The sequence below is a fragment of the Hakea prostrata genome, chromosome 10 (genome assembly GCF_041222555.1).
Source record: "Hakea prostrata isolate BN-2017 chromosome 10, UWA_Hpros_2, whole genome shotgun sequence".
Classification (NCBI taxonomy): Eukaryota; Viridiplantae; Streptophyta; class Magnoliopsida; order Proteales; family Proteaceae; genus Hakea; species Hakea prostrata.
Genome location: NC_142609.1, coordinates 32152695 through 32177327, shown reverse-complemented (window position 1 = coordinate 32177327; position 24633 = coordinate 32152695). Strand labels below are relative to the sequence as shown.

The 24633-nt window shown below is 35.9% G+C and overlaps 1 long non-coding RNA gene across 1 annotated transcript; it reads right to left on the bottom strand.

Moving 5' to 3' along the window:
- Positions 1-4694: 4694 nt before the first annotated feature.
- Positions 4695-19243, bottom strand: LOC149002512 (uncharacterized). Its single transcript, XR_016170152.1, has 4 exons — positions 18850-19243; positions 17793-17854; positions 6533-6700; positions 4695-6450 (listed from the first exon to the last, which is right to left on the bottom strand). It is a non-coding gene; the product is annotated as an uncharacterized LOC149002512 (long non-coding RNA).
- Positions 19244-24633: the final 5390 nt, after the last annotated feature.

The window sequence follows — 24633 nt, the reverse complement described above, 5'->3', positions numbered from 1 at the left end:
AAGAGTGTCATCGTGCAATGTGTTACATTTGTAGCAAAGAAGGATGTCGAAGAGAAAAAGAAGTAAATGTAAAACTACAATGTCTTGAGACTAGAATTGGCTGTCTAACAAGGATGATTGTAAGAATAGATCACAATGGGCGATTAGTAGTTGATAAATTTTGTGATGAACACAATCATGGTCCTCTGAAAGAAGAAGTTGTACATTTATTACACTCCCATCGTGCAATATCAAGTACCCAAGCTACAGAAATAAAATTGGCTGACAAAACTGGAATGGAGACAAGATTGACATATAATTTGTTGGGTTTACAAGCAGGGGGCAATGAAAACCTTGGTTTCACAAAGAAAGATTTGCATAATTATTTGAATAGCAAACGCCAATGTGATTTGGCATATGGTGATGCCCGGAGCTTAATGCTTTATATAGACAATCAACGGAACTTAAACCCTACTTTTGTGTATTTTGTACAGATGGACAGTGATGATAAGTTGACAAATGTATTTTGGGCAAATCCACAAATGCAATGTGATTATCAACTATTCGATGATGTAGTTGTTTTTTATACTACTTTATGTACAAACAAGGAAAATAAACCATTGACTGTGTTAGTGGAGTTTAATCATCATAGGACTGCAGTTATCTTTGGAGCTGCTTTACTTTATGATGAGACAACTGAGTCATTTGAATGGTTATTTTGAACTTTCTTTGGAGTTAATAGTCAAAAGAAGCCAAAGACAATTTTTACTGATCAAGATGTTGTAATGGCAAGGGCACTAACTAAGGTTGCACCTAATACATGCCATGCATTGTGCACTTGGCATCTGTGGCAAAATGCAAAGAAACACCATAGATATTTGATGAGTAATAGGTCACAATTCTCCAAAATTTTGTACAAATGCATCAACGATTATATAGAAGTTGGGGATTTGAATTTGCATAGAAGAATTTAAGAGAAAATTATGGAGTTGTAAACAGTGGTTGGCTAGATAGAACATATAAAATCGAAGAAAAAAAAAAGGTTTGTTGTTACATGAAGGACTGCTTCACAATAGGTGTGAGGAGCACACAATTGACTGAAAGTGTGAATGTTGATTTGAAAGAATGTCTTGGATGCAAACTTGATCTTGTAAGGTTTAGGAGACATTTTAAGGATGTTGTGGATGCAAAACTTGCAAATGAATTGAAAAAAGAATTTGATGCACGAAATGAAGTTCTTGGACGTTCACATTTAATGATACATACGTTGATTCAAGCTTACGAGTTATATACTCCAACTATATTCAAAGAATTTATGAAGGAGTATGCGTTGGTGAATGTTTCCAATGTCAACAGCCAAAATATAAATAATTTTTATGTTGAATATGTGATCTTAAAGGCAAATGTGAATAGACATTATACAGGGAAGGGATACGAAGTTATGCGTAATATAGTAGAAGAAAGCCTAACATGTAGTTGTAATAAATTTAAGAGTTTTGTGATCATTTGTATCCATATCTTAAGAGTATTAGATTTTCTCCAAATCAAGTGCATTCCGATAAAATATGTTTTGATGAGATAGACAAGATCAGTCCGAGAATTGTCAGTAGTTGATAGGACAGAAAGAGAAGGGGCAAGTATTAAAGTTGATGGACAATTAAGTCGCTTACAACAATGTAGGATGATTACTCTCACATTTTTGAAAGTTATTAACCAAGCATGTGAAACGGAAGTTGATTATATCATACTATGTAATCATGTAAATGAAATTCTCAAAGAACTCGAAAATGTACATCCTGTGCAACCTACTGAGCATCTCTCGGAAGAAAATGGTAAAACATACAGAAGTTTACAATTAAGACTGAAAGAGTCTCAATAAAGGGGATCAAGAAAAAGATAGAAGCCCTAGCATGAAAAAACTAAAAAGAAGAGGTCTATCAAGCCAATGGAAGGACAGAGCTCCATTGAAGCAATCTTGCCACCGTCTAATTATTTGTTAATGTTCGAGGGTTTTAATACATGGTCAAGTCAAGTAAATGCATTTATTATCTTTTTGTATTGTACATATATTTTACTTCATTTGACAAATAATCTTACCTATGTGTTGTTGAATTATACAACGCGTACCTTCCTCCCAGAGTTCAGTACAACTTGGTTAGGGTTCTAATCATTGTTTAACTCAGGTAAATGCATGTATTCTCTCTTTTTGTATTGCTCATTTATTTTAATTTCAAAGTTATTCTTACATATTTGTTTTTGAATTGGTTAAGAAGTAGGTGGCTTACAAGGCCCACCATTGTCTGGAATAGAATGGTGTCAACGTTCTGAGCACGTATACTTGTCACAGTGTTCAAGGGTGTACATTGAGGATGAGTAGATCATATGCACTATTGCAGCTGGGTGTCTCCACTTCCAACCATGTATTCTACTGTATTGTGAATATCTTTGTCGCTTGATATTTTTGTTGAACATTCTTGAAACATTTTAAAATTTTGTACATAGTCTTCTTAACTAGCGTTTATTGACAACCGACTTTCTAGTGTAGTAGAGGTTATAAGATATGGGATATTGGGATGTGTCATTGTGTCTTTCTACTAGAAGATTTGGTTGTTATATTTATTGTCAATTTTGATAAGTCCTGCTTTGAATACTAATCAAGGTTTCTTGTGTTTCATCCATTCTTCAATTGGGAACTCATCAAATGTCTTAGTCTATGAAGCAAACAGGCATCCATCAAGAAGCTCTGAGAGCATTCACTGATGCGCTAACTTTCAAATCCATCCATGTCCCAACTCCGATATCTTTTCGTGCTCTTCATAGAAAGCTTGGTTACTTGTTGCTGTCATCATGGTGGTGTTGCTGACAAAGAATTCAAAGTTTGAGGAGGCAGCAGGAGTTTCTCATCAACTGCAGTCATACATGATCTTCATCTTGAAACATTTTTTATTCAATTTTGTATTGGGCCTCCATGTATTACAATTTACAATTTACTATATTCCGGATGAACATATGCACAACTCAACTAGATCTTGCCTCATTTACCTAACCTTGGATGTCTAATGATCTTAGCCAATTACGTGATAAGAGCAAGCTTACCATGATCATGAGAAGCACATTATCTTGGAAGGAATAGTTATGGCAAAATTTGTGTGAGACTTGCAACATAATGTCAATTATACTTACAGAAGGATTCTAGATAACAAAGGAATAATTATCTAAATGATTGCTATATTCTGACCTAGCCATACACTAATTCTCTACCAGGTAAGAAATTCCACCCAAAAAAAGTAGATGAGAAACATGCTACATATCAAGACTGTTGAAGACACTAACCAGCATCTATTATTCGATACAGATGAAAATTTTCATTATAAGATTTTCCATAAGAACGGAGAGGAGGTATATGGATAGTGGTAATAGTTTATATAAAACAATGAGGGTCATATGTCCCATACAAGTTAAGGTAACTCTTCATTTAAAAATTTGAGTGAGCTTAACAATGGTTGGTTGCTCAATTCTAGGATAGTATTTGTGGGTTCCAATAGAAAAGTAGTTGACATTAATATTGAAAGCTGATGTGAGGGTTCATGCTACCATTATTTTTGTGTTAACAAGCTTTCATCCAAAAAATAATGTAGAGTTGTAATTGCAATTTACCAAAAAATTATGAAGAGATGAAGAGTTGGTATGTATTCATGCACTTATGTTTATGCAAACTTGTATAGCTACGTTTGAAATACACTTTCAATTTACATGAATTTGAAGCAACTCAGTAAAGCCTTCGATGGACGTACAAGAGGGAATTGACGAATTTGATGGCTATTTTTTCAAACAAATGCATGTTATAGGAAAGGGTAACTTTTTCAAATTAAAACGTCATGCTGCCGTTTCACATCTGCATAGAACGACACCATGTCTTTTTAAATGGCATTGTGATGTTTTGCAGGTAATTGAAACGGCACCATGCCGTTCACTAAATGTAGGGGGACCCTTTAATATTTGAAACAGCATGGTGCCATTTCAAATACCTATAGAACGGAACCATGTTGTTTCATCACTGTGATAGAGGGGGGCTTTTAAACTTTAAAATGACATGATACCGTTTCACATCTACGCAGAACAGCACCATGCCATTTGAAACGAAAAAGGTGATGTCGGTTGATTGAATATTAACCGTTGATTCTTAACATGATGTGGTTCATGCGGTTTTAAGTTAAGTTACCGGTTCGACTACTGTGGTTCAAGTAGATACATTTCAAACCAAATCGGTTCAAATACTTAGAACCGAAGCAATTTCTAATGGCAATTCGAGGGAAATGTTGATTCATTTTGCTTAGTGAAACGGCACCATGCCATTTTAAAATTTACACTACATTTAGTGAAACAGCATGGTGCCATTCTGTGCAGATGTGAAACGACACCATGTTTTTTTTAAATTGAAGGGGATAAGTGAAACGGCATGTTGTCGTTTCAAATACTTGCAAAATGGCATGGTGCCGTTTCAAATACCTACAAAACTGCATGGTGTTGTTTTGTAGGTGTTTGAAAAGGCACAATGCCGTTTCAAAAATCAAAGGGGTCCCCCTACATTTACTGAAACGGCATGGTGTCGTTCTGTGCAGATGTGAAACGGCACCATGCCGTTTTAATTTGAAAATTTTTCCCTTCCCTCTAACATGCGTTTAAAAAAATCATCTGATTCATCAATTCCCTCTAGTAAGCCCATCGACGGCTTTACTAAGTTGCTTAAAATTTGTGTAAATTGAAAGTGTATTTCAAATGTAGCTATACAAGTTTGCATAAACAAACGTAAATGAATCCAACATGAACCCCTCCTAATATGTGATGAATAGGTATGAGAAGAGTCCAAATCTCTACTTTGACAAAGGATCTATAATCCAATGAATGTTAGTTTTCCATCTCTTATGCCCATCTTTATCATGATACTCAAATCTTTCCATATATACATGGTTGACAGGCAGCAGGTGCCATATGTTACAAAGTTCTATCACACACTACAATTTCCTTCACAAGCGTTGTCGGACCAATTGAAGAGATTTGCTTTTTTGGTCATCCAATGGCTTTCCTTGGTCCCTGTGTTTATGGGGGCACCCACACGTAAGTATTTTGTTTTTGTTTTTTAATTTCTTTCTAACCTGAACCTAGGATTGGAGTATCTGAAGCAATATTTCCTTTTCTAGCGTTTCTAATGCAAATACACGATGCTAATATAGACCTCCATCCCCTAAAACAAATAGAAGACGACAGCTTTTACATGGCAAGATCATTTGGACTTGCATTAATTATGTATCTTGAACCCAACATTTGATGGTTCAGGTACAGTACAACTTAGCTGGCTTGATACACCTACTGAGTTTCATGGTGCATTTGTAAGTTTTAGTGCAATAACATAAATGTGGGAAGAAAGTAGTAAATTTGTATTCTATTATTCAGTAGACAATATGTACAAAGCTCTGAGCGTTGAACTAAATAAGAGATTATTACACGAAGAAGACAAGCATGTGTCAAGATCTGAGTTCTCCTCAATTTATCCTGACAATGAAGAACTTTGATAATGCAAAGACACAAAAACCATTAAAAATATTTTTTGAGGACATGGAAAGTTATGAAATATGTTCTTTCAATCATTAACCCATAGCCATACCCCATATCTGTTCGTATCTCCGCCCGTGCCAACACTAAACATCTACTTGACCCAGCTCAATCCCTCCAACTTCAACAACTGAACCATCATATTATAAAAGAAGAATAAAAAAATCACCTCAACAGTCAAGCAGTTCATTACTCTAAGTAAAGCTTATATAGATCCTCTGCAGCACTAAAGAATATGAGAGGAAGACACCGAGTCCTTCTCTTCCTCTTATAAGAATATGTAGATCATGTATGAGGCTCAAACAAGTACATTTTCAATAAGGCCCTCATATACATCTAACACTGAAACAAATTGGTAAAAAACTGTAAAAATCATTCAACCAAAGAGTTCAAATACAAATTGTCAACCAAATTGTTCATACTGTTCAAATAAACATTGAACAACAAATTGTTTCAGACAAACTATAAAAATCAACATCATCCTCTAAGTGTGTTTCTACTCAATATTTGATGGAGAACTTTGAGAATCTAATGAAGACACTGTTCAAATAAACATTGAACAAATTGTCTCAGACAAACTATAAAAATCAACATCATCCTCAAGTGTGTTTTTACTCGATATTTGATGGAGAACTTTGGGAATCTGATGAAGACCTTGGGGGCTCCGAAAGCTGCATTTGATTATCCATTTGGTCCAAGCGTCAACGCATATAAAGCATATGACCCTCTGTTTGTGCATTTCTTCCCTCCAGTTGTGCAAATCTTCCATCCATTTGTTGTTGATAAGCCAAGATTATTCCACATTTTTTAGAAGATGTGCTCCTCAATCTTGATGAGGGTTTTGAGGATTTGTCACTTCTTCTCCACAAAAAAAAAAAATTTATATAACAAATTCTAACATCAACTCCAAAGACAGTAAAGATGCAAGTTAGGAGTCTACCGTAGGGGAGAGCACGATTGTGTGCCACTACAGCACATTGCATCATCAGGTTTAGAGGCCTCATAATATGAACACAATGGGTCACATAAGCTTCAAAAGAATTTAGGTTTTCATGGTGACCCTATGTGTTGGATGATATATGCAATGATGTGGGGAATATGATATTTGCTGCATAGATCACAAAACATATTAGCTAAACCATCCAAAGTATGAAACTCAAGTATAACAAAACAAATAATAATTGATCGACGCATATAAAGCATATGATCCTTAGGATGAGACAGCATTGAAGAGAGAATAGAAGCATTCTAAGCATTAAAAAATTCACTCCATATATTAGTTGTTAAAGATGAACAAGCATCCAACCATTGGCCTCAATTGAAAGCTTCACCCAACAAGTCAGATTAAAGACAAACATTTCCATAGACATCTTTTGCAAGCAACCAATAATTCATTTCTAACTACTTGGGTTTATTTTAATTTAATAACTAAGAACATGTTCAAGCATCCACCCACCCGCAAGACATCACAAAGAGAGGGAAAGAACCCTCTGAATCTTAAAATCAAAATGCTTCAAATTTACAAACCCTAACAAGTTCAATTAGGAACCATCAAGAAACAAACATGCAATAAATTTAAAAAGTATCAAAGTCAAGTAGTTTAAGTTCAAAACATTCGAGAATGAGGTGAATAACATATGCACCAATTGCATAACATCAGCCAAAGAAGTGTGTGCAACTGCAATACTCATTTCCATGTTTATCTAACTAGAATTTGATGACAGCTGCCCTAGGATAAACTGAAAGTATCACACAAGGATCTCTACACATGAGGTATTCTGAAATGAATTTGATTAGCAAAGGAACCCAATTCAAGCCCAAGAGAGAAAAACTAAGGGAATTGGAACTAATTGATACGTAACTCAATATACCCTGAAACCTATCCCATTTGAAAAACTAAACAAGAGAATAACAACCTTCATCCTTACAAAGTCTTGCTAAACAATCTCAAAATATAATAATATATAATTGGAGATGGAAAAACTACCAAAGGAAAAAGCAGGCAAGAGCACAACCAATAAAACAGAATGGATAGTACTACAAGCACCAGTATTACTATTTAGTTTTCTGGCATCTGTCTGCCCTTGTGAGAAGCATGAAACAAAACAAATATGATAAAACATTTATTTTTCAATTACAAAAAAAAAAACAAAACAAACCACCAATGTAACTAAGTGATTCTCACGAATCAAAAGACTGGACTTAATGTTGTACATTAAATGGTGGAAAAGATTATGTGATGACTAGAAGTTCAAAACTGGAGCTTAACATTAGTCACTATATGGCTAATTTCAATTCTTAGATAAATCTAAAAGTTTAAAACCAACAACTTTCTTGTACACTATTATATCAAAGCCAATGTATTGCCAACCTTAGTTCTGTCAATATAACTCCTGATTTGCTAGTGATCGTATCTTAGCTTCTAAGCCAGTGAGAAACCCCAAAGGGAGTAATCAGAACAAACTAGAAAAGATCACCACAAGTCTTCAACCAAGACCCTTCAAATAGAAAATACAAATAATATAATGCCTCCCTTCCCCATCCTTGAAGTGTAGATAAGAACAACACCTTTTAATATGAAGGAAATCTCATAGCAGACCTATATGGTAGCATCTTAATGACTAGTATACAAAAAAAACTCAATCATGTACTACAACATACCAACACAAGTCTTTGCTAGAACAAACACACGAAGATACAACTCGATGGGAAAACCGTTTCCAGCAACTTCATAAGTTTAAGAAAATAATCAAATAAAACTCAAAGGAGCTAGTCCACATTGCATGATATAATATTTAGAAAGAGATACGTGTATATTTAGAATGCCATTTCCCTTGCAACCAAACAAAGCCTAAAAAGGAGAAACAATAGTCCTAAGAACAAGAAAGCTAAAGCTTGATTGCTCTTCTGGAAGGACTGAAGGACTGCAACTTACATTAGGCAAATTGATGAGATCAGAAGGAAACAAAGCACAAGGTAAATTTGTAGGAACCAAGGAATTTAGTTTAACAAAATCCAACAGATCAGGCGACAATGATTTCAACCCTATGGCAAAAATCGACAGCTCAGGAAAGAATGATTTCAACCCTATGGCAAAATCCATTTGGATTACCATTTTTCAAACGATATTTGAAATTTGAAAACATATAAAAGTAAATTGAATTTTAAAAATGTATAAACGGTCTAGTGTTGGACCTCTCAATTTGGTCGACCAACCAAATGAATCGTGCATTAAACAGCAGATTTGAGTTTTTTAATATTAAAAACGAGCAACGGTCACGATCTGGCCTGGCAAGATCGGACGGCTCGCTTAACCGTCCTGCGCATTAAATGAGCAGGACTCGAGCAAAATCCTAATTGAACATGTAGTGATAGAATTATCTATATTAGGTGGTGTAATTCTATTCCTATTGGGCTCATATGCTTAGTTATATTTTCTGAAAGTTGTAATGGAATGCAGACTGATATGATAAATGTTTTGGATGTTTTTATTATTTGTTAGCCCCTTTAGTAGTTATTGTTCATACTATTATATTGTTAGTAACTTGTATGGTTTAATCATTATTATTTGTATGAATTTAGTAGTTTTTGCAAAATGTGATCGCCATCCATTCTAATTGCTAAGTTGAAGCCAAGAGAATATGAGACTTTTTATAGAAATAATGGTTGAAGAAGTCAAAGCTTCAAATAGAACAACGTCCACATTCACTAAAGTTGGGTGGAGAAATATTTTTGAAAAATTTAAAAGCAAGTCAAACTTAAATTTGGAAATGAAGCAGTTGAAAACAAGTTTAACAAGCTAAGGCAGCAATATGCTAATTTCAAAAAGTTACTAGAAACCACAGGATTTGGGTGGAATCCTATCAACAAAACTACCACTGTTGATGATGAGTTATTATGGGAAATTCATATCAAAATAATTTGAGCTATATTTTAAACAATTAGATCATTGGATTTATGTGTACTCATTTGTGCAATATTTATAACAGGCTAATTCAGATTGGGCTATGTTTAAGAGGCATGGCCTTCCTGAGTGGGAAGACTTGTGTAAGATCTTTGGAGGTACATATGCTAATGGTGAGTAAGCGATAACTCCTGACATTGCATTGGAGCCTTCAGTGGACCTAAGGAGGGATAATGATGAGTATGTGGGTGATGATAGCTCAAACGGAGATGACATTAACATCTTTTCTGAAAGCAATCCTGAGTTGTCACCTACACCTCAACTTCGTACACCTAGCGAACCTGTCCCTCCTTTTGAAAGGCATGACAAGACTCAAAATATGAAGAGAAGGAAGAGAAAGAGCCCATGCCCAGGATTTAGCAATTCAAGTGCTAAACAGTCCTTCTTAGAAATGTGTTTGGCAAAGCGGGACAAGTATCTAGCTCAGAGTAGTGCAACATTTAGTGATACTAATGATTTCAGCATTGCTAGTGCCATAAGTGTTCTTATGACAATGAATTTGGATATGCAAGTCAATATTACATGTGAAGTCGGATCCAAGATTTGGATATCGCCACATTATGCAAGTCAATATTACATGTGAAGTCGGATCCAACATTCAGAGAAGTGTTGATATCTTCACCCCTGAAGTCAAACAGATTTTTCTGAATACTATGTTTAACACTAACCAAGCACCCGTCTAGCCACCAGTCCACCCACCCCAGTGACCTTACTCAAGCTTGAACAATGTCTTTACATATGTTTTTATATTTGTTTTTTTCAGGATGATATTATATGCAATTGGACTGTATAAGAATGTTTGGACATATATTTTTTTTTTGTTTTTTTGGTTATGGATTGTAAGGATTATTTATGCATATGGATTCAGGATGATATTATATGCTTTTAACTAGGGTATGAACCCTCTTACTATGGATGTGCATTGTATGCAACTTATGTGTGTTTTTAAATAGGTTACCATTAAATTATGAAACTTTGGATTTGAATAGTATGCATTATGTTCATCTTTTTAATAGGGTATTGATTATTAGGAATGTTATGAATTAAAGATTGTTGTTATCTCTTTTTTTATTTGAACAGGGTTCGTGTGATTATTTTCAAGGACTATATTGATAATATGGATATCTAATGATTCAGATGAAGAGATTTTTGTGGAATTTTTAGGTTTGGGGATGTTGCTTATGGATTAAACACAAGTATCCCGTGTCGTTGAGCCAATATGAGATAGTAAACTTACGGGACCAAAACGTGTTAAAGAAATCTTATAGGGACATGTAGATCGCGTCTACGAGAAATTCAAGATGGAGCGACATGTATTCTATAACCTAGAGTCTAAAATGCAACATCAAGGGTGGTTAGATGATACTAGGTACATTCGTGTTGATGAACAACTTGGCATATTTTTGTGTTTACTTGATCATGACTTTAAATATAAGGATGTCGCAGAAGATTTCCAACGTTCGCCAGAGACAATCACAAGAGTATTCAAAAGAGAGTTAAATAATTTTATGATGTTAAGCAGAGAAAACATCAAGCCTCCTAAGCTTGATGCAATTCCAAATGAGATCCTCACAAATCCAAAGCATTTTCCTTACTTTAAGGTTTGATACACGTTTTCATAATTGGAATACAATAGTAAACATTTATATTTTATGCTTCTCATAGAGATCTATTAATGGGTTTGAAAATGTTCATTGTACTAGGACTGTATTGGTGCAATCGAAGGCACTCATGTGCATGTAGTGGCACCGGCTGAAAGACAAGTACAATTTCATGGAAAAAAAAGGAATCTCCGCACAGAATGTAATGTGTGTGTTTTCTTTTGACATGAAATTCACGTTTGTCTATTCTAGCTGGGAAGTATTTGCAAATGATTGCAGAGTTTTTAAACAAGCAATTACAGACACCTGTTTAAATTTTCCTCAACCTACTCCAAGTAAATTTAATACTACTAGTTCACAAAATTCTTTTTAACCCTTCATCGGATCTAAACTGATGGGACTAGCTTTTATTATGTTAATTTGTCGTAGGTAAGTATTATATGGTTGACTTCGAATACCCGACCATGACTGGATTCATGACACCATTCAAGGGTAATAGGTATCATTTGCAAGATTTCAGGGGGAGACGTCGAGGGCCAAGGATTGCAGTTGAACTTTTCAACTACAGGCACTCTTCAGTAAGGAATGTCATAGAAATGTGTTTTGGGTGCTTAAAGAACAGGTTTCCAATTTTGTGTAAAATGTGTCACGTGTTTACATTACGTACTCAAGCCAGAATTGCCATTGCTTGTTATGCTATTCATAACTACATCCGCAACGAGCAAGTTGCTAACAAAAAGTTTCAAGAGTACGGAAACCTGCATTGGATACTTGAAGAAGTCATATCGGACCTTTATGTTCCCCCTAAAAACACCCAAAATGAAGCAACACAAATAGAAGAACAAAGGAAGACAATTGCAAATCAATTGGCAGCAACCATGAGACTCCCACCAATCACTTGAAACATTATAATGCCACTTGATTTTGTGTGAGCAATTGTGTATCAACTGATGTGTAATGACCTTTTTTTAATTATTTAATACTAGAAAAATGCGTGCCCATTTTGTACCCTAACTTTGTACATACCATACAAGATTTTGTGCCAATTTTGCCACAGAAATGTGTCCATCTGTGTCCAATCATACAAGATTTCAATACAGATTATGTGCCAAATTTGCAAAATTCGGCACAGAAGCAAAAAAAAAGTGGATTTTGTGCCAAATTGGGAATTTTGGCACAGAATCGTCGCCATACAACCCCTAAGATGCTAAAGAATAGAAACTTGATGGGATGTGTCACATTTCTTTTTGAGTTAAATGACATCTTTAATTTCAAAGCTTAATTCTTAACACTGACAACTGATCATATTAGACCCAACAATCTCTATATTTATGGGCATAAAGCAATCAAATTGAAAGGGAGGGCAACCAAATGTGAACATGCAAGACTTTACGCTGACAACCAAATGTTCATCATACACTTCTACCTGGACACAAAAATTTTCGAACCCCTTTTTTAAGCTTCAAAAATTATCAGATTAGTTTTACTTATACTTGCACCAAAACCAATTTACATTGCATAAGTTTCTAAATCCAAAAAAAAAGAAAAAGTGAAAGGATGTCGTTTGAATTTTATTCTATACTCATGTTGGATGACTTTAAACTTTGGTATATTGGGGATAAAACAAATAAAAATAGACTGGGTATAATAGTGGGTATAATAGTGAATGTTAAAAGACTGGGTAATAGGATTATTGTTATCAAGCTTGTAATGGAGAAAGAGTTCGTAAATATAATTTGTGCATATGCACCTCAAGTAGGATTAGGTGAAAGTCTAAAGCTAGAATTTTGGAAAAATATGGATGGATTAATACAAGGATCGTCAAGGAGAAAAGATTATCATATGAGGTGATTTAAATGGACATATTCGAAAAAATCAAAGAGGATATGAGAGTGTACATGGAGGATATGGTTTTGGAGAAATGAATGAGGGGATTTAAATTTAAAATTTTGCTACTGCTTTTGATCTATCTATTATAAATACTTACTTCAAAAAGAGAGATGAACATTAAATTACCTTCAAAAGTGGGCAGCATAGAAGCCAAATAGATTTCTTCCTAACTAAAAGGACTGATAGATTGTTGTGCAAGGATTGCAAGGTGATACCCGGGGAAAGCTTAACTGCACAACATAAACTTGTGGTCTTGGATATGTGCTTAGTTTCAAGAACACATAAAAGGTCCTAGGTAAACTATCCCAGAATAAAATGGTGGAATTTGAAAGGAGAGTGCTCGAAATCATTTGTTAATGAAGTAGTCAAATAAAGAAAATGGGATTTTATAGGGGATACCAATGCAATGTGGAATGAGATGACTATGTGTATTAAGAAGGTGGCTAAAGATGTCCTAGGTGAATTAAAAGGAAAGCTCGATTCTTATAGAGAGGTGGTGGTGGGATAGTGAAGTTCAAGCTACCATTAGGAATTTTGATACATGACACAGAACTAAAGATGTTGAGGATCTTCAAAGGTATATGTTGGATAGAAATGAAGCTAAGAAAATTGTGGGAAAAACAAGAGAAAAGAAATATGAGGAGTTATACAATAAGTTGAGCATGAAGGAAGAGGGAAAATCTATTTATAAAATAGCTAAGATGAGGGATAGGAAGAGTTGAGATCTTAACCATGTTAGATGTATTAAAAATGGAGATGATAAAGTATTAGTTTGTGAGGACATTAAGAAAAGATTGGGAACCTACTTTTTTATATTTTCTAAATGAGCTTTCTTCAAGCACTTATAATTCGGACGATTACCCCTTTCACCAAGGCACCATGTCCGAACTTATATGCATAGAATTTTGATGTCCAAAGTAAAAGAAGCTTTAAGGAGGATGAAACTTGGCAAGACACAAGGTCCTGATGAAATCCCAATTGAAGTTTGGAAGAGCTTAAGAACCCATGGACTAGTTTAGTTCACTAAGTTGTTTAATCAGATTATGAGCATAGGGTAAATGCTAGATGAATGGAGAAGTCGTGATTCCAATTTACAAAAATAAAGGAGATATTCAAAGTTGCAATAACTATAGGGGCATTAAATTGATGAGCCATACGATTATGGGAGAGAATAATTGAAACTCGTTTGAAACACTTAAATACAGTTACTGAGAACCAATTTGAATTTATGCCGGAAGATCTACAACGGAAGCTATTTACCTAATTAGGAGACTTATGGAAAGGTATAGAGAATGTAAGAAAGACCTTCATATTGTATTTATTGACCTAGAAAAAGCTTATGATAGAGTCCCTAGAGCATTAATTTGGCAAGTACTAGAGAAAAGAAGTGTTGCAAATAAATATATAGCTATAGTTAAGGTTATGTATGATGGTTTGGTGACTAGTGTTAGAACAGTGGGGGAACAAAGTAATGAGTTCTCAATAACAGTTGGGCTACATCAAGGGTCAACTTTAAGCCCACATCTATTTGCACTGGTAATGGATGAATTAACCAAAGACATTCAAGATGAGGTCCCCTGGTATATGCTTTTTGCAGATGATATCGTGTTGATTGATAAGACCAAGTGGGGATTAATACCAAATTAGAATCACGGAGAGTAACTTCAGAATCAAAAGGCTTTAAACTTAGTAAATCGAAGACAGAATATCTAGTTTGAAACTTTAGTCATGATCGGGCAGATATGAGGTGGTGATACTTAACGATAAAGAAATCCCTCAGAGTGATTGTTTTAGGTACCTAGGTTCAATCATAAGTAAAAGAGGTGACTTAGAGAATGAGATTTCCCAAAGAATTAAAATAGGGTGGATGAAGTGGAGAGGTGTGTCGGTCTTATGTGATTAGCGTATTCCATTAAAGCTTAAAGGAAAATTTTATAAGACCGTTATTCGACCAACTATGATGTACAGTGCGCAGTGTTGGGCAGTTAAAAAGAATCATATAGATAAATTTAGTGTAGCAGAAATGAGGATGCTAAGACGGATGAGTGGCAAAACTAGAATGGATAAGATAAGAAATGATCATATTAGAAGTAGTCTGGGAGTTGCTCCATAAGTGATAAGCTTCGAGAAAATTGTTTAAGGTTGCATGGCCACGAAGACCTATAAATACCCCCTGTACGGAGAAGTAATATAATCCATATTGAAGGAACTAGAAGAGTTGGGGTAGACCTAAGATAACCTTAGGAGTAGTGAGAAATAATATGTATAGCTTAAGCCTTATATCTAGCATGGCCTCGAACAGAACTGATTGGAGGGTAAGAATCCATGTAGCCGACCCCATTTAGTTGGGACAAGGCTTATTGTTGTTGTACTCATGTTCTATAAAGGTCACAAGATATACATGAAAATAACGATTTCACATTAAGTCAACTAGATCCTTTGAAGAAATTGTGTACTAGATTAAAGACAAAATTATAATAAGTATATTCAACGTCCAACTGAAGCACTAATGCTGAGGTGAACAAAGGAAGGGAGTAATTATCAGTCCTCTAAGCAGGGCATGTACTAATTGGTCATCTTGCATTATGTTGCAGAGGCACACAGCAGCAACAATGCCACAAATTCTTAATTTCTATGAACAGAAAGCAAGGTTTCAGAGGCCCCTTTTCCCCTGAGACTTGAACCAATGTTTTGAGACATTTACCTCATGCATTTAGTAGTCCAACGACCTTGTATCAGGCTATGTTTCCAAAACAAAAAAAAAAAAGCACAAATCCAATTATGGGATTAGGATTATATATCCAACTCTCTTTGACAAGGACGGACAAGTATAAGTATCTAGTAAGTAATTTAAAAATAATACAGTACACAAATTTGTTTCGACCTCTTATTACAAGTATATACCAGTCTATCTGTAGCCCCAGGCATCATCCTTGTACAGGATAAGAAGGCCAATAGTTTTCTTGCTTTGAGTAACCCCTGTGGATACTGACTACACCAACCTATCCTTCCCTCTTTGAATTGTGAAGCCATTGGGTCCTAACCAGATAAGATTATCAGATCCAAACTTAAATAGCCTTAAGAAAAGATTCTTTGACTTTACATTGTTTAACATCTACCAAGCCACCATAAGAATACTGCAACATGGGATCACATTCAAACACGTGCACCATTGGCAGTCAATATATCATCAAAATTTTAAAAAAATTAGGTACATTCATAGTGCAAAGAAGAAGCAACATCATACACTCAACCCCATGAATTTCAAAATTTGGAAAAACGTGAGAAACAACTGTTTACAGGGAAACACAATCCTTCAAGATACAAGAAAGAAAAGATTATACAAAAACAAGAAGATTTCAAAATTGTCTTCGAGACAAAGAAGAAAGACTTCATTGGGGAGCAGTGACCACATGATATTAGGGCAAGCATTGACGGTTTTATAGCTTACCAAGGAAGCGAAATGCAGGAAGCGTTGTAGGAGATTCTCTCTCTCTCTCTCTCTCTCTCTCTCTCTCTCTCTCTCTCTCTCTCTCTCTCTCTCTCTCGAATACTCATTTGTAGGATGGAGTGAAGAAGAATGAAGAAAAGCCCTTGATTTTGCTTGTTTTGAAATGCCTCAATTCGGTTTAAACGGATCGAGTCGGTTTGGTTTGAAACGGATTGAGCCGAACCGGTTTACCTACCGGTTAGTTCACTAAAAACATGCCAAAGCCTCATGTTTAAAATCAACAGCTATCAAACAAGATGTTGACATGGCTTAATCCTAGCCATTCACAGCTCAGTGTTGTGCATTTAATGCACAGCATTGAAGTAAATTTGGTGATTTGCTCCAAGAAAAAACTCATTCTGTACCTGTGAGGCACTCTAAGAAAAAACTCGTTGTCGCTCCAAAACTCTACCATGAGAAGAAGACATCAGTGGAAGTAGAAGAAAAATGAAGTAGAAGATGAAGAAAAAGATCCTACCTTCAAGCGAGATCATCTGTCGAGAGAACCTTGAAGCAAGACTCTGATAAAGACGATGAAGAACAATGAAGAGCCAATCGATGTCGTTCCGTCGAAGTTCGTAGAGTTTCGTCAAGGTAAGTCTAAATGCGCTAATGTTAACGGTTTTAAAGTGAGAAAGATTTCACCACATCCCATAAGTCACAGATTCACGATTTTAGGGTAAAAAAGTTAATATCTAGATTTCATGAATCCAACGATTCACAGCAACCAAATGGGTATCCCATTCATGAATCCTAAGATTTGAAATCCCTGGATTCATGTAACCAAACAGGCTCTTAGAAAATACTCTCATTTCTATAATGCCATTTTTTGGCAATATTCTGATGTATAAATGCACACATATGATATGCATCCTGTAATTTGCTGCCATCTCTCTTCATTAAGGTGGATGAGGTAGAAATCATGAAGGACCTAATTCAAGTCTGCACATAACCCTAGACGTCCCATACTTGATCCAAGCATTAAGAACCCAATTAGACCTAGCCACAGGGTTCCTTGAGAGTTTTAAGAGTGTTTTCGCTATTGTTTCCAGAGTTTTAACCCAAGACAAAAAGGATTTAAGACTTAAATTGTTGATGGCTCTCCTTGAGAGGATCCTGAAGATTAACCGTAACCCTGTGTTACATCAAGAGTCTACATATCTTCATGAATATGTATAGTTTGACAAACAAAGTATCATAAATAAAAATAATTAACAATCCTATTGAGAAAATTAAGGGATGCATAGGAACTTACTGTAAAACTTGCCGAGACTACCCACTCCAAATGAGCACCAATAAGAATGACCTTGGGTTTTTCTGCAACAATATAACAAGTGTTAGCTACATCAAAATGATGGGTCACAACAGAAGCTCAATCTTGAATTTGTTTTGTTGGTGGCATTCCTCAATCTTGAATTTCTTTTGTTAGTGGCATCCCTATGTAGCGCTCAAGCTCCCCTCAATTTATCAAATCCACCAGAGAAATTGTAAAGTGGAGTCACCTCATGCAGAAACCAAAAATGAGAGGAACCCAAGCTGACTCGCTATCCGGAAAACCACCCAACAACAAGGTAAAATGAAAACGCTCATCAAACCATTGATATTAAATTCTTTGGGATATATTGTATTTTTGAGGGGTCGGGGTTGCTAGTGTAATTAGGCTTATGTTGAAGGGATGAAAGAAAGAGCTGTGGGCTTACAGGGCATAATTTGAAGCTCAATGAGATTCACAACATCCAATTAGGGACCCAATCCGCCCAGCAAGGAGAAGCAAAGGTAAATTTTCACAAACTCAAACTTCCCAGCCGACAAAGCAACGGTTTTGAGGGGTCCCATTAGATTGGAGACAAATGCTTAGTTGAAAGGCAATTAACAGGGACTAAACCTGAGAGTAAATGACAACCGGATGAACAACTTCTATGAAGGGGACTTCTCCAGGCAATTACTGACAGATGATTTGCCCAAACCACAACAGAGCAACAACATTTAAACGGAAACTAAACATGAAAAAGAAGACCAGCAACTGCAGATAAACAAAGCCATTGCATCAAAAGACAAGTGAAAAAGCCTCAAAACACACAAAGAGTCAAGACCATGTCATTAAAGCTAAGAAGACGGAAGAAATGAGTCTAAAACTTCATAAAAGGACTAGGATTGCGGAGAGAAACCCTAACCAGTTCTATAAATTTTGATACAGAACAGCAACCACAAGAGGATAAGCATGAGAATAAAACCAGGTTAACTGATCGAAAGTATAGAAGCTTGGGAACAAGTTCCAACATCAAAACAATAGGCAATTGAGAAAAACATACCTTCTGCGACGAGTAACAGAACCCTAGGTATGCATAACGCTCGCTTAGACTTGGACCATAGGAGAAACCAGAGAGCAAATAACCGATGGGAATCAACATATCTTCTGAGAACACAGCATCCATAAGAGACTTTCGTAACAAAAAATAAAGCCCCTCTCTGACACGGAGGAGTCTCAGCAAACGACTCCATCCACAAAGGGGATATCATCAGCTACCCAAAACCATCATTTATCCTGGACAACTAACATTAAGCAAAGAAGAAATGAAAGTATTGAGGGAGAAATGCCCGGGGAGGAGATCGAGACCACCACTTCTCTCTTACGATTGAGTCCTCTGTGATTTCCGACTCTAGAGCAAACCCTATATCAGAACGGCTCGCAACTCGCAAGACATAGCTAAACGTTGCCGCAGAATCCTAATCTGATTTCCTTACTTACCCCTGATAAACGCCTATATTTTCTGTTGTATACTTTCTCAAGGCTCTAACGAAAATGTCAATTTTCTTTTGTTTGTTTTTTCTTTTTCTTTTTTGTGTGCGTCAACAAATCGCAATCGACGCACTCCAAAAAAAATTAAACGGAATAAAAAAAATTAAAAAAAAAAAAAAAAAAAAAAAAAAAAAAAAGCTTCAAGCCCATTTCTTATTAAATTGATTTTTATTCGGAACAAAACCAGAGCCAAACCTCTACTTAGGACGTTCGGATCCTCACCCGAATTGAAAGATTGGCCCAGACCCCTTCCGTAGGACCAACAATGCAGTACTATAACCAATCATCAATTCACAATACATAATCACTAGCTCAATATAAGCTCGAATCACCTTAGATGGTCTTCTTGTTTTTCTTGAATGGTCTTCTTGCATTGTCTTCTATGAAGTAAAATTTAAAAGCAACCCCCAAGACTTCTATGGTGTCCATTTTTAACATGCTTCCGTTCTATTTCTTTATGAATTTTCAATACTCAAATAAAAGGTCGATGAATATAAGCAACTCAATTGAACATATAGGTTTGGGAAGGTGGAAGCAAGAGGTCCGTGGGCATTTGGAATTTAAACCACTAATTATATTAGAATTAATCGTAATAATTGAATTTTTTCACACGTAATTTATGAAAATTTAATATTTTTTATATTTTTCGTGGACTTCAAACCTACTTTCTCTCCTACAATTTCCGCTCAGTTTTCTCTCATCTTTCATCTCACATTATCACGAACAACCATTTGTCTCTCTCCCTCTTTTCTCTTACCCTTTCTCTATTTCCTCGGACTTCTTTCTACATCTTGTTCTTTTCTCTTTCCTCTTACTTCTTTTATATTTTATTCATCACTTATATCAATTACCTTACTTATTATGAATTTTCCCCCCTTCATTGTGATATTATATGTTTCTACCTTTTTGAAATCTCTTGAAGGTAAAGAGAGATACCAATCTCTTGTTTTATTAGATTAAGGAATAACTGAAATCTTCACTGATGTCTTTAGTACTCTTCTATTCCTTTTCATTTTAGAAAAAAAAATGCAACCCTAGTTGGAGAACTTTTAAGGAGAAGTATTTGGAAATTAAGACGTTACCATAAAAAGATTAGGTGAAAGTAAGATGAAACTAAAGATAATAATAAAAATTCAACAATTGAGATTTAATCCACCAAAACAAATGGTTGAATTTTGTGAACGTACAGCCAATCCATTGTCACGGCTACTTTTGTCCCTTAGATTTTAGCCTTTTTTCTAGGGGCCTGTTTGGTTGTGTGAATCCAACCATTTGAAATGAAATGAGATTTCAAATCTATGGACTCATGAATGAAAAAATTAACCGTTTGGTTACTTGAATCTGGTGTAATGAAATATGTGGATTCATCTTGAAAATTGTTTGTTTACTTAAATCTGTGGAATGAAATCTATGGATTCATCCTAAAAAATTGTTTGATTATCCTAAATCTGTGGATTTGAAATCTATAGATTCACCTTGAAAAACTGTTTGGTTATCTGAATCCATGAATTTCAAAATGGATAATTTTCATGTGGATGAGGTTTAGTCCAAATCACTTTTAGTCCATTTTAAGTTTTCTTTTGCACTCCCCTGTGGTTTCAAGAAATTATTAAATAAGGATAAGTTTAACAGAAACCATTAGTTTAATAATTTTTGTGACAAAAATGCCCTTGTTTTTTTTCTTCTCGATTTTAAGGGGGTTATCTTGCTTTTTGTTGAACTTGACATCAAAATTAGTTGACTTAACTAGATGCAAGTGCACATATATAGATCCTAATCAACTAATTGTAATCTAATATTATTCCTTATTTGGAACTGCAATGCCAAGTCCTAATAACTAAGCAGCAGTATCCACTCATTGTCAATGCCTTAGCTATACATATGTTGACCTCAAGTCTTCTGCACGAAGAATAATATCCGATGAATTCTGAAATCCTTTCCTTATAAGAAAATATACTTCTATATGCCATTGTTTGATTAGGAGTTCTTTTTTTTTTTTTTTTTCATCTGTTAACACTAGCCTCATTGCTTCATCATGTAGCAGAAGTGGCATATCAGATAAGATACTTTCCTTGCATAAAAAAATCTTCGCTTTATTCAATTTAATTATCTTGCAGTCAGTGTTCCTTAACTTTACAGTTTTGTCATCCTTGGCTTGACGATTAAGAATCATGATTCACTTCCTTCATCTGTACTGCTTCCTTTTTGTTTCTTCTGATGGTGTGAATTTAACCCATCTAGTTGTGGTTCAACTCTAACCAGTTCATCTATGCCTCCTTGGATATTAATAATCAAGGAACTAGATATTACACATCCGCAGAGTCTCCTACAACGGAGAAGAAGTAACAAGCCTAAAGCTAACTGCCCGAGTGTTAAATTCCAACAATTCAATCTACAGCAGTCTAACCATAAGATCTGTCAATAACTTGTAGCTTCATCCCTATAAACCACCTCCCAAGTTCAATACAAGTTTCAGGTCAGTCAGTCCACAAGAAACAAGTTTCCCATCAAGCTCCCTAGAACCCTGTGCAATTCAAGGAACCAACATCTGACCAATCGGCTTCAAATTCCATACTAGTTAGTCTTATTTTTTCAACTAAATATACCCCTGATTCCTTGGGTTGATCTGCCCACCCAAAACCCAATCAAGATAACCCCATAACAAAACACCAAAAAAGAGAGAGACAGAGACTCATTGAAATCTCAGAACCATAGATTAAAAATTATCTTTCCCCTACCCAGTTCAAATAGGTGCTTTACAAATCTTCTTGGTTGCAGGTCCTCAATCCAATTGAGGTTGTATCAAAGTAGTATTAAAGCATAACAATCCAACCCATAGAGAAAAATTATTGATTATTTTAAAGTTTTGCAATTAGCTATGAAAGTGTTGCCCCCTCCTCCATTGCGAGAGACTGCTGGTAAATCGCATCTAGTACCTTCCAGAGTCATATCCTAGTGCTAAACCCAACCTAGTAGATTAATATTGAGATTAGCTATCTTCTGCATTCTACCATCTTTTTTTGTTTCTGTTTTTATTTCAATGTTCATTTTGGAGACCCTGATTCGTAGGGATCTACCTACAAAAGGAATCCTCCCAAATTCATCCCACCATCCATATAAACCATCTCCTTCATCCTATCAAGAGTATAGTATACATCAATTATCACCCAAGATCCAAGATTTTGGAACCCTCCCAAATTCATCCCACCATCCATATAAATCATCTCCTTCATCCTATCAAGAGTATAGAATACATCAATTATCACCCAAGATCCAAGATTTCGCCCCCCTTCCTTGAATTTTCAGATCCCCAAGGAAACCCAACCATCAGAACTGTACATAACTTGAAGCGTCATCCACAAAGTTCGAGCCAAATTCAAGTTAATCGGACCACCAGAACCATGTTTCTTGTATGTCTACTCATAAAGCATCAAGTGTTAGAACTTAAACAAATAGTTTAAAGGGTAATTTTCATCTGGACCCCCTGAAGTTTGATCTATGTCATTTTTAGTTCAAAGAAATGAATACTTTGCATCTGTCTCCCTTGAGGTATCCAATAAAGTTAATTGAGGACAAATTGGGCTTTTTATGACCAAAATACCCTTATATCTATTATTCCGTAAGATTTACATCATATCATCACAATTAAATCCAACGGTGAGAATAAAAAAAGGTATTTACATCTTATAAATTTATGAATTATTAATCTTTGAATGTAAAAGAAATTATTAAATCTTTAAACCCTAAATGTTTTAGCTTCCTTAACTCCCATCCCCACCACTACTGCCACCGTCACCTCCAAAGCCCAGGAGGAGGAAAAGAGGAAACATTGAAAGTAGTGAGCAACGTGAATTCAAAGAGAAGAAAAACTAGTTCCGGCTTAATCCTGACATTGCTATAGTCTACATTGTAGTAGATTCATCATTCATTCACAATAATATATCTCTTTAGTAGATTTACATCATATCATCACAATTAATCCTTATATCTTCTTTTAGAAGTAAATATGAATTAACTTTGAATGTAGCACAAAATTAAACCCTAAATGAAACTCCTTAACTCCCATCCCAACGAGTTGGGGGAAAAGAAGAACTTGAAAGGTGAGCAAAAGAGGGAATAAAGAAGAAAACCCAAGAATGCTATAGCAAACTCGTAGTAGATTCATCATTCATTCACAATAATATATCTTCTTTTAGAAAACAGGACGTGTAGCACAATTAACCTAATGAAACGGGGGGGGGGGGGGGGGGGGGGGGGGGGGGGGGGGGGGGGGGGGGGAGAGGAAAAACCAAGAAAGGGAGCAGACCCCGGGCCAGCCACCCCCCGGGGCCCCCCCCCCGGTACATCTCGGCCTTTGAAGTTGAAGCATTTTCATTTCAGACATCGGGATCAAGCCAAGTTTTTCCCAACATCTCAATTGTGATGCTTAGTCATGCTTGACTTCCCCCAAGAAATTCAAAAAATCTGTCTAAAAAAGTATTAGAGATGTTCAATTCTTGTTTCTTCTTTGACATTTGGAAATCCAGATCCCCTGTGCAAACCTGATCTGATCTCCTCAGTCTCCGATTGATGGTGGGTGCCGCCTCGGCGCTCTTCCTTTTGGACATTAAAGCCGCATTTTGGTATGGCGTGTATAGAGGCGATGTCTCCACAGTTCAGGTGGAACGATTATTCACGAAGTTCATTGAGAAAGAGGTGAGCCGATGTGCAAATCCGATTGACCTAGGGTTTCTGTTGGTGTATTGGTTTTCGTAGAGTTTTTTTTTCTTTCTCCCACAATGGTTGCGGTTGGATCTCGGAGAAGCTGGGTAGGAAGATGCAAAAGAGTGACAAAGAATTGATCGAAGACTTCTGCAATGAGATTGGAGTTGAGAAGGTCGTTTTGAAAGTGTGGATGCAAAATAACAAGCATAGCTCTGCCAAGAAAGAGAATGCAAGCAACAACAATGGCAAGAGAAGTTGCTTAGTTGGATTGGCGGCTCTGGTAGTGGTGGTGGTAGTAGTGGTGGTGGTGTATAATCTGCTTCTTGGGCTTTGGAGGTGGCGGTGATAGTGGCGGTAAGGGTGTCAATCGGTACGGTTTTGGTAATTCGGTACGGTTTTGGTGCGGTACCAACTTTGAATATTGAAAACTAGAACCGTACCGTATCGAATTTAAACGGTACGGTACAGTTTCGGTATTTACAAATACGGTTCAGTGCGGTTTCGATATTAAATCGATACGGAAAAATGGTTTAAACACGCTATCTAGTGCGGTACAATTTTGGTACGAATGAACTTATGCCACTTTTGTTAT